Genomic DNA, 8,647 nt, shown 5'->3' on the forward strand with positions numbered 1-8,647 from the left:
AGTCTGATCCCAAAAGACCCAAGCAATGATGATGCAAATGAAATTTCGAAATTTAAGCTTAGTGTCCCTCAAAAATAGGGTATGAATATTCACAGAGCTGTGTGTCTAAAAGTCTTATGAGCAGGGCTCTGTTAATGATGTGTATTTTGTTCCGATGCTGTCAGCTTCATTTCCTCACAGAACTATAGAAACTGCTCTACTTCGTTGTGATTCTGATGATAATATAAATTTAATGGCCAATATGAAATGGTAAGAAAGAGGAGATTTGTTCAGCTTCTGAAACCTTATAGCCTAATATTACTCCTTGGTGCCATGCAAGAGGGAAGGAACTGAGCAGCATTGTTAAAGTCCCTGCAACTCTAGCATATAGTGACAGAAATGCTTAAATATGTATGCATGCATCAGAAAGAACTCATTTCATTTTACCTCTCGCTCAGGTTTTTATCAAGGGTGGCAAAATTGTCAGGAAGGAACAATAGTGAAAAATAGAGCTGAAGCAGCTGCAGATGTTTGTACAGCTCTCCCAGGGGTATGGCCCTTGCTTCTCCACAGTGAGACAGCACTGCACTGACGTGTGATTGTTTGGAGATGGAAGTATATTTTTAATGTGTTCATAGCTGTCTGGAGGCTGTTATCTGTCATGCTGACAGAGACAGAGTGATCTACCAAAGCTGCAGTGAGCACCTTTCGAATCACATCAGTCCTGTCCTACATAGTGATGTGGCGTTTACAATAAGTCTGGTGCTGCTCCTCCTCCCCTTACACTACTTTTGAGAAATCTGGAGATGAGAAATGGAGAGTAGGTGGCTCCAAGTTGCTTTAAACTTTCCATTTGCCGGATCCAATGTGGGTTTCCCACTGATCCATGCCAAAAACAAGAGCAGCACTGCGTGTTCTCAGGAGAACCATTTCAGCCTGGAGCAGCAGGGCTAGCAGAGGGTGGATGCTGTATTGTGCACAAGAAAGGTGGTATTTCTCCTTTTTAATCTTCCTTTCTTTGCCCCAACTGTTCGCCCTGAGAATCCAGAGGAAGCAGAAGTTTCCCAGCCTTATTCCCTGTAGGCACGCAGGGATCAATTCCTGGGGAATTCACACAGGACTACGGGGGAGCAAAAGCAATCGGATGACCAGTAAAGCTGCTCAGGTGAGTAAGAGCTCTGCACCCAAGTATGCCCATGGCTCCTCTTATTTTCTGCCCCACTGTTTGCTGGATATGGAGACCACCCTGACAGTTGCCTAGCTTGGAAATTAAATATTCAAGCTCAGAAATTTCTGAGAGCGCTGAGGGATTTAGACGCGCCCTTTGCATTAATTTTAATGGACAATACATCTGAATTACCTGCTGTGCTTGAGAAAGTCTCAGCCTGAGGTTTTATTTATTATTTATTGAATATTCCCTGAGTAAACAAAACTTATTAGCACAAAGATGATCTGGCAGGAAGAACGGTCTTAAAAAGTACCCTATTATTCATGCAATTATACTACATCACTCATTCTTTTTTATTATTGTTTGTAGTACTGTAGCACCTTGAGCAGCCACAACAGAGATGAAGGTCTCTCCATTTCAGCTTCTGTTTGAACACACCTTAGGAGGCAAACCCCACCCTAAGACCTTCCAATTTAAATGGATAAGGCAAAACAAACTGAGAGAAGCAAGTGTAGAGACAAAAAGTATGCTTGCCCAAGGTCACGCAACAGATTGTCAGTAAAAGCAGACCTAAAGCCTGGGTATCTTGAACTGTTTGGCCAGTTAGACCCTGCTGCTCCTCTTCTTCCTCAGATGGCACAGCACACTGTGATAATTCCCGCTCTCTGATACTTAGCTCATCCATTTCACCAGGTCTAGTAAAATTGTTCTCCTCTCTGGCTCCTCAGCAGACTTGTTTCCAACCTATTAGTTTCATTTTGACAGGCCTAACATTACAGGGGAAAAAATATATGTATGTTCACAGCACAAACCTCCCATGTTGCTGGATTTCCTTGACTGGACCCAAGGAATCAGAGTATAGCCAGATGCTTTTGCAAATCATAAATCTTTGTTTGCAAAGAATGAAAGCCCAAAATGAAGCAGATTAGGATCTAGTAAGTGATTTAATTACTTCATTGTCTCTTGTGATGCTGATGTGATGAGACTGAGTGTCATCGCTTCCTTCCTCATAAAACTAGTCATTCTTACAGTATCCCTGTACAAACAATGTTGTCCTCAATCAGGCCACAAAACTCTTGGGGGAGAGGGCAGAAGGAATTGTTCCCTATGTTCTCTTATGGAGAAGTCAGGGAAGAAAAATAGTCATTCCTGAAGCTCTTGCCTACTTGTTCCTACCAAGAGAGTCTTAACCTCTTTACAGCTATGTAGATATATGTTGTACGTCAAGGTTTACTGCACCTCGGGTGCTCTGTGCAGAATATGTGTCCTACTATGTTGTTGGCCTCTTTTTGCAGATGGAGCCCTGCTGAGGATGAGGAGGCTTGTCTCATCTCACCTCGCCTCTCGCAGCGCTGCTGGACGCAGGCGTCATTCCCTTCCCATGTAGCTGAGCGACACCACAATTCGTCACATCCCCCTGCCACAGAGGAGGTCACAGAATGGGCACATCTGCAAGCACAAGTTGTGTAAGGAGAATAGCCAAAAAGCGGGCTCTAAACATCTAAGTGTGCAGGAATTTTTTTATTTTTTTCTCACTTTCTTGTATTTATTCTTCCTTCTGCATTCAGCAGTGGAAATCTGACCGTATTCGCACAGCTATATGCTTCAGTAGAATGGTTATTTAGCTGCTGAATTGTCAAGTGAATAATGTTACCACATGAGTCAGGAGCCTTACACACCTCTCGTGGAAAGAAGAGTGCTCTTTTCTGTACAGCACCCCTGCATAAACAGAGGTTGCTCATGAGCCTTTGCCTGCTCACTGGATAATGTACCCCAGGAAACAAAGGTGATATAATCTCTATCTGGCTTCAGCTATGACACTAGCACGAGTATTATCAGTGAGCTCTGTCTAAGCCTTTCTCGTGGTCGCAGAAATCTATACTTGGGATGAGCTGTGTATTACCCTCCAAATCCAACACGATGGTCTTTAATCCCTTTGCTACGGAGTTGAATTGCAATTAGAAAGGACATACTCAAAGCCCTCCTCCCATCAGTCCTGAAACCCACTGAGTTTTCAGTTCTGTGCTGTGCTTTCTAATTTTATCCATTAGGAATCATCAATAATTGCCTGTTGGAGAGGACAGATGTAATTCTTTGCACATCCCTGTGCCAGAGACAAGTGCACATCATCACCTTCATTCTTTTGTATTGTCTTGTCTGCAGATTTTGGATGGATGGTTGAGTGCGTAATTCTTTGCAGGCTACAAATAGCTTTTTGCACGAATGTGTGATAGTATAGGATCTGGTATCTGATGAATGATTATTCATCTGAAGTGTACACACTTCCCCACACGTTTGAATATACAATCATGCGATGGTACTGCACACCCTTGTTTACATTTGCTGTGTTCATGTTGCATCTCTAAAGGAATGAAATGTGTGAGATGCAGCCCTCCTGCCTCGTGTCTTCCTGTTTATATCTGGGAAGACAATGCATACTTACTTTCTTTCAATTTTAAGATGTGTATACATCAGTGTGGAGTTGCATGGACTGAGGAATTTGGTTGGAAAGCTGGAAGAGAAGGTGTGATTTAAAAAATGGCTTCAAGAAGCAAAGGCCGAGGCCCTTCCACCTTTCGACTGTAACCCTGCTAAGCCCTTTCCGAAGTCCCCTTTGTTTTTAGCAGAAGGGTGGGTACATTTGAACTGACCTTTAATGTCTCTACCCTGCAAGAGACACAAGAGCATAGGGTGCTATTTCTTCTCCTGAAGACACTGGGAAATCTCAATGCTGCACTGCAGAAACTTAATAATATGTTTCCAGATATCATTCTCTGAGATCTCATTAAAGTCCTTTTGCAGGTCTCCACCCCATTTTTCTATCATATAGTTATTCCTTGAATTGAACGATTAATAAGTAATGGTCAGATCTGTACTGATCTCGTAATACTCTGTAAACTTTTAAAGACTAATTCGGTATATATTTCAGCAGGCCCATTTAGGAGAAGGTTTAATCCTGCATAAAGACAGTCTTTTGATTTGAGCAGAGTCTCATCAGCAGGCAGTGAAATCAGGTCACCAGTGGCAGGTAGCAAAAGGGCAGGGGCTGAAATGGTTAACTGAAGCCAATGTGGGCCCTTTGCAGGACAGTTGCTGCATGAAATGAGGATCTGTCCACTATAGAAATATGGCAGAGCTACAAGTATTTAAAAGCCTGCAGTACCTGCCCCTGGTCCAAGTCAGAGGAGACATGCACAAACAGTTCAGAAGAAACTCTTTCTGAAAGGGAGAAGTCCACAAGCTAAATAAAACTGTTACTGTTCTTTATTCTGCAATGGCCAAGCAGTAGCAGGAAAAACCTGAAAACCAAAGATTCAGTGCTGGGCTCCTACCCTTCTTTCCAGATTGCTCTCTAGTCTATGGTTCAGAGGAAGCCTGGCTTTTAGCTCTGCTGCCAATCCCCCTGCTTGGCGACCCCAATGATGCACAAAATCAGCCCCTAGTCCTTAACCTCCCAAGTGTACTTACATTACTTATATTGCTTATATTGCTTTTCCCAGCTCCCCAGAATAAGTCCCTGTTCTTCCCTTTGATGTTTCCATTCCCCAAGACTGAATCCCATTGCTGTGCCCCTTCCAGGTTGGGCTCGGGGACACAGGGGAAGGAATTCTGCACGCACTTATTGCCTCATTGGCCTTTCTGCCCAGCTTTACACAGGAAGGGAAGCAAAATAATTATATTAGTAGGCTTGCTCAACTTGTCTCGTAAGAACATGTCAGTAAACAGAGAACCATTGGCATGAGGAACAGGCAGCTTTTTCTTAATGTCAGTTCTTTTGGCTATCCTCTGGAAGCACCCATGTCACAGGGATGATCTCTCTCCCTTGGTAAGAAAATAATGTTTGATGTCATGTCTCTTGTATGCCCTGCAGGAAGCAAGAGTGGGATTTGACTCAGATAAAAGACTCAAATGACCCTTGTAAAAGCAGGAAACCATGCTAGCTTTCAGAGTAACAAGGATAGATAAAGTGCACGTCAATACACCAGGTCCGTGTATTTCACTATTTCTCTCTGACTTACAAATCACTTTTCAAGTAGTCTCAGCACTCTGGTACAGGGCAGAAATCACAGTAGGGTCATATAAGCCACCAATTAAAAAACCTGTCTGAACTCCTGGGAAGAAAAACCTTCTTTTAAAATGTGCATGCTCCGAGAACCCTGGGTGGAAGCCCTGCTTCGCTTCACCCCTCTGCAGTACACAGAAGGGAAACTATTGCTTTATGCGAGATGTTTGTTTTAGAGACTGTGTGCACAGGGGAATGACAATCCCTGTATACTCTGTTTTTGAAAATTAACCTGTCCTGGTTTGTGTGTGCATGTGTTTTCTTTTTGTGCCTTTAAATGGAACAGAGAGGTGCCTGTGCTTAATCCAAATGTCACATCAAGCCTGACAGCAGGAAGCATATTTCAGTGGTAAAGGAGCCAGAATAAATGGACTTCTAGGGAGAATAGCTTGGGATTCAGATGAGAGTGGGACAAGGCTCACTGCTGGGTTGGCTGGACCACAGCATAAATTATGAAAGCAGTGCTCTTTCTCTACCATGCAATAGATCCTTAACCTTGTCTACTGTGTCCATTGTTGTTCTCTTTTTATCTCATCTTGCCCTATATTTTTTCCCTTTTTCTAAAGCCTTGCTAAAAGAAAACAGTCACAATTTTATAAGGGAGAGCAATGCATAACAGTTCCATTTCAACCATTATCTCCCAAAATAAATTTGAAAAAAAATCCTTCCCTTCTGTCACACAGTAAGTTCCAAACTGTTACTATTAGCAGACAAAGCCCATAAATCATTCCTAAATTGCTTATCAGGCCACAGTTGGGCTTTTATCTACAAAATAAAGTAGGGCAAATATATAACATCTATAAAGTTTAAGGATGAACTATTTACCACTGGTAATTAAAACCCAAGTGCTCTACAATAGGCATGCTGTTACAGGGCACTCCAGGCTGATGTAAATCAGCAGACCTCCATTAGCCACAATGAGGCAAATCACATTAATTTCAGTTGAAGATGTGTTCCCTATATATCTTATTTTGCTACCAAAAGGCCAGGTGGTACTTCACTTACTTGCATTATATAATCCCAAATTGATTTCAGTGGGACTATTTGAGTTGCAAGGTACTACTCACCATGAGTAGGGATGGTTGTACTTGGCCTTTGGTGTGCAATAGAAATTTTTTTAAAAGCCTATAAAAGCAGAAATTTTCTTTACATACTCTTTTCATGGGCTATAATGTTGTAACTCTGCATATCATTTGTCTTTCTCTTATTCTAACGGTAGTGACAACAGATGGAAATAGTCCTAATCATGGAGTTAGCCGGTGCAATTGCCTTCTTCAGGCAGTTGTGCCAACGAAGGGGTTAAGACAACAGAGTGATCCCTGTCCCTTTCTGAGACACATAGCGTGCTAATGTCAGCTTTCCGAAGTCACACTACTCTGTCATCTCTCTCCCTGTCAAGCAGGTGGTGAGTGAAAAGTTAGTCAAGGATGGTGTTATGTACCCTTCATGAATTATGCATCTTAAACAAACTTACATGATCTGAAGCACTCAAGTGGAAGCCTTTTAGCTAGAAGCAGGCCGCTAGAGAGGTTAGCTACAGATCTCCAGTAATGGCTTAAAACAGCTCACTGTAGTATGTCTGCTCTCGTTTCCTCTTTGACTCAATGGGCCACGCTTCATTTCATTTGCTCGCTGTGGCTGCAATGTAGCTTCTGAAATACCTGGAGGAAAAGCCCATCCTAAAACATCTTCAGTGGTTAAACAGGCTCTGCTGCTTTCTGTTGGGGCTTTGGCTTCCGGTGAGCTTGAGCGGGGAGGTGCTGCCTTGGTTTGGTTTTGTTTTGAAAGAGAAGGGGAGACAGAAATGCTGCCAAGGTCACTGGGTTTTCTTCCCTTTCATGAAAAGATAATGATTGTTGGTTTAATATCTGCTTTCAGTGAAAGGCAATCTTGCTGTGTCTTCACTGGAGCTACAAGCTGGTTGAGGGCATTTGTTAGTCACCATGTCATGTAATTAACCTGTGACTATCACCTGGCACTTCTTGACTGTTTCTTCTTCAGAATGCGTTACTCAGGTTCAAGATATGGCATTTCATTCCCGATTCTCTGATAATATTAATCTGGTGGGAAGATGGATGGGCTGCCTACTTGCACTCCACAGAAGGTGTTTTTCCAGCACCTGAAGTTCCTCAAGCAGAGAAAAAAAGTAACTTTTATTTATTTAATTTAACTTAATGACTCTGTGCAGTCATGCTGGAAGAAGGCTGCTTTTGCCAGACACTAAATTGTGATTTCGTTATATATATCCCACCAAACTTGCATCGTATAGGTCTCGATTCCACTGAATGTTCCCTCAACCTGATATATGGCATTTCAGACAGAGCAGTAGCATACAAAGGAGGTCATTATAGAGCAGTTTACTACAGACTGATTTCAGGAGTGCCAGTTACTTGGGATTCAGGCTGTGTTGACATTGATAATACTATATCTGGCTTTTTTGGTTCTTTTGTATATCTTTGTTCCTCTGCAAAGAACAGCAACGCCTATTAACCAAGGACACTGTTTATCCAGGCTTGTCCTGATCCCATGCAACACCAGGCAATGGTGTTGTCCATACTCACTAAATCCTCAACGGAACATTACAGTTGATAACTTCAGAAGAGGCCTGAGGTGGGCTGTACACCCCCCTCACAGAGCAGATGGTGGAGATCTGGAGAGTAACTTGTTGTCTGATCAACCCCAAGTAGTCACCTCACCCTGCTCCTGACCAATCCCATGGAGCCACCTCACTCTCCTCCTGACCAATCCCATGGAGCCACCTCACCCTCCTCCTGACCAATAGAATCCACCTCACCCTCCTCCTGACCAATCCCATGGAGCCACCTCACCCTCCTCCTGACCAATCCCATGGAGCCACCTCACCCTCCTCCTGACCAATCCCATGCAGCGACTTCACCCTCCTCCTGACCAATCCCATGCAGCCACCTCACCCTCCTCCTGACCAGTCCTGTGTGGCCCAATCACCCTGCTCATGGGCAGTCAGCTCCTGACCACCCTTTGCTATTTAAGAGCTGAAAAGGGACACGGTCACTTTCTTTCTTCTGGCAGGTGTCTTCCTGGGCCTGGTGTCTACGTTTCTTGCTGGTATCTTCTGGCCCTGCTTCTTCCTGCATGATGGAGCAAGAGACACACTTGGGAGATGCAAGTTCTAATGCAAAAGGTCAGATTTTTAATTTGGCTTCATAGTGCCACGACTGTAATTGCTTGGGCTCCATGCAGCTTTCGCTTGTGGGCAATTAATGTTTCTTGAGAGATGGCTTTTCTGTGGAAGCAACCCAGTGGGGGCCATGAGTGAGAAAAGACTGCAAGTTGAAGGTACAAGACAGTGCAAACAGTGTTGCCTAGGGATGGGAAGAGTTATATTGTTCACAATAATTCTATTGTTGCATCAGTACATTTGGAGAACTGATATTACCATGTCAAAGTGTTTTGCATAC

The sequence above is a fragment of the Apaloderma vittatum genome, unplaced genomic scaffold, assembly GCF_000703405.1.
Source record: "Apaloderma vittatum isolate BGI_N311 unplaced genomic scaffold, ASM70340v1 scaffold5087, whole genome shotgun sequence".
In the NCBI taxonomy this organism is placed as follows: domain Eukaryota; kingdom Metazoa; phylum Chordata; class Aves; order Trogoniformes; family Trogonidae; genus Apaloderma; species Apaloderma vittatum.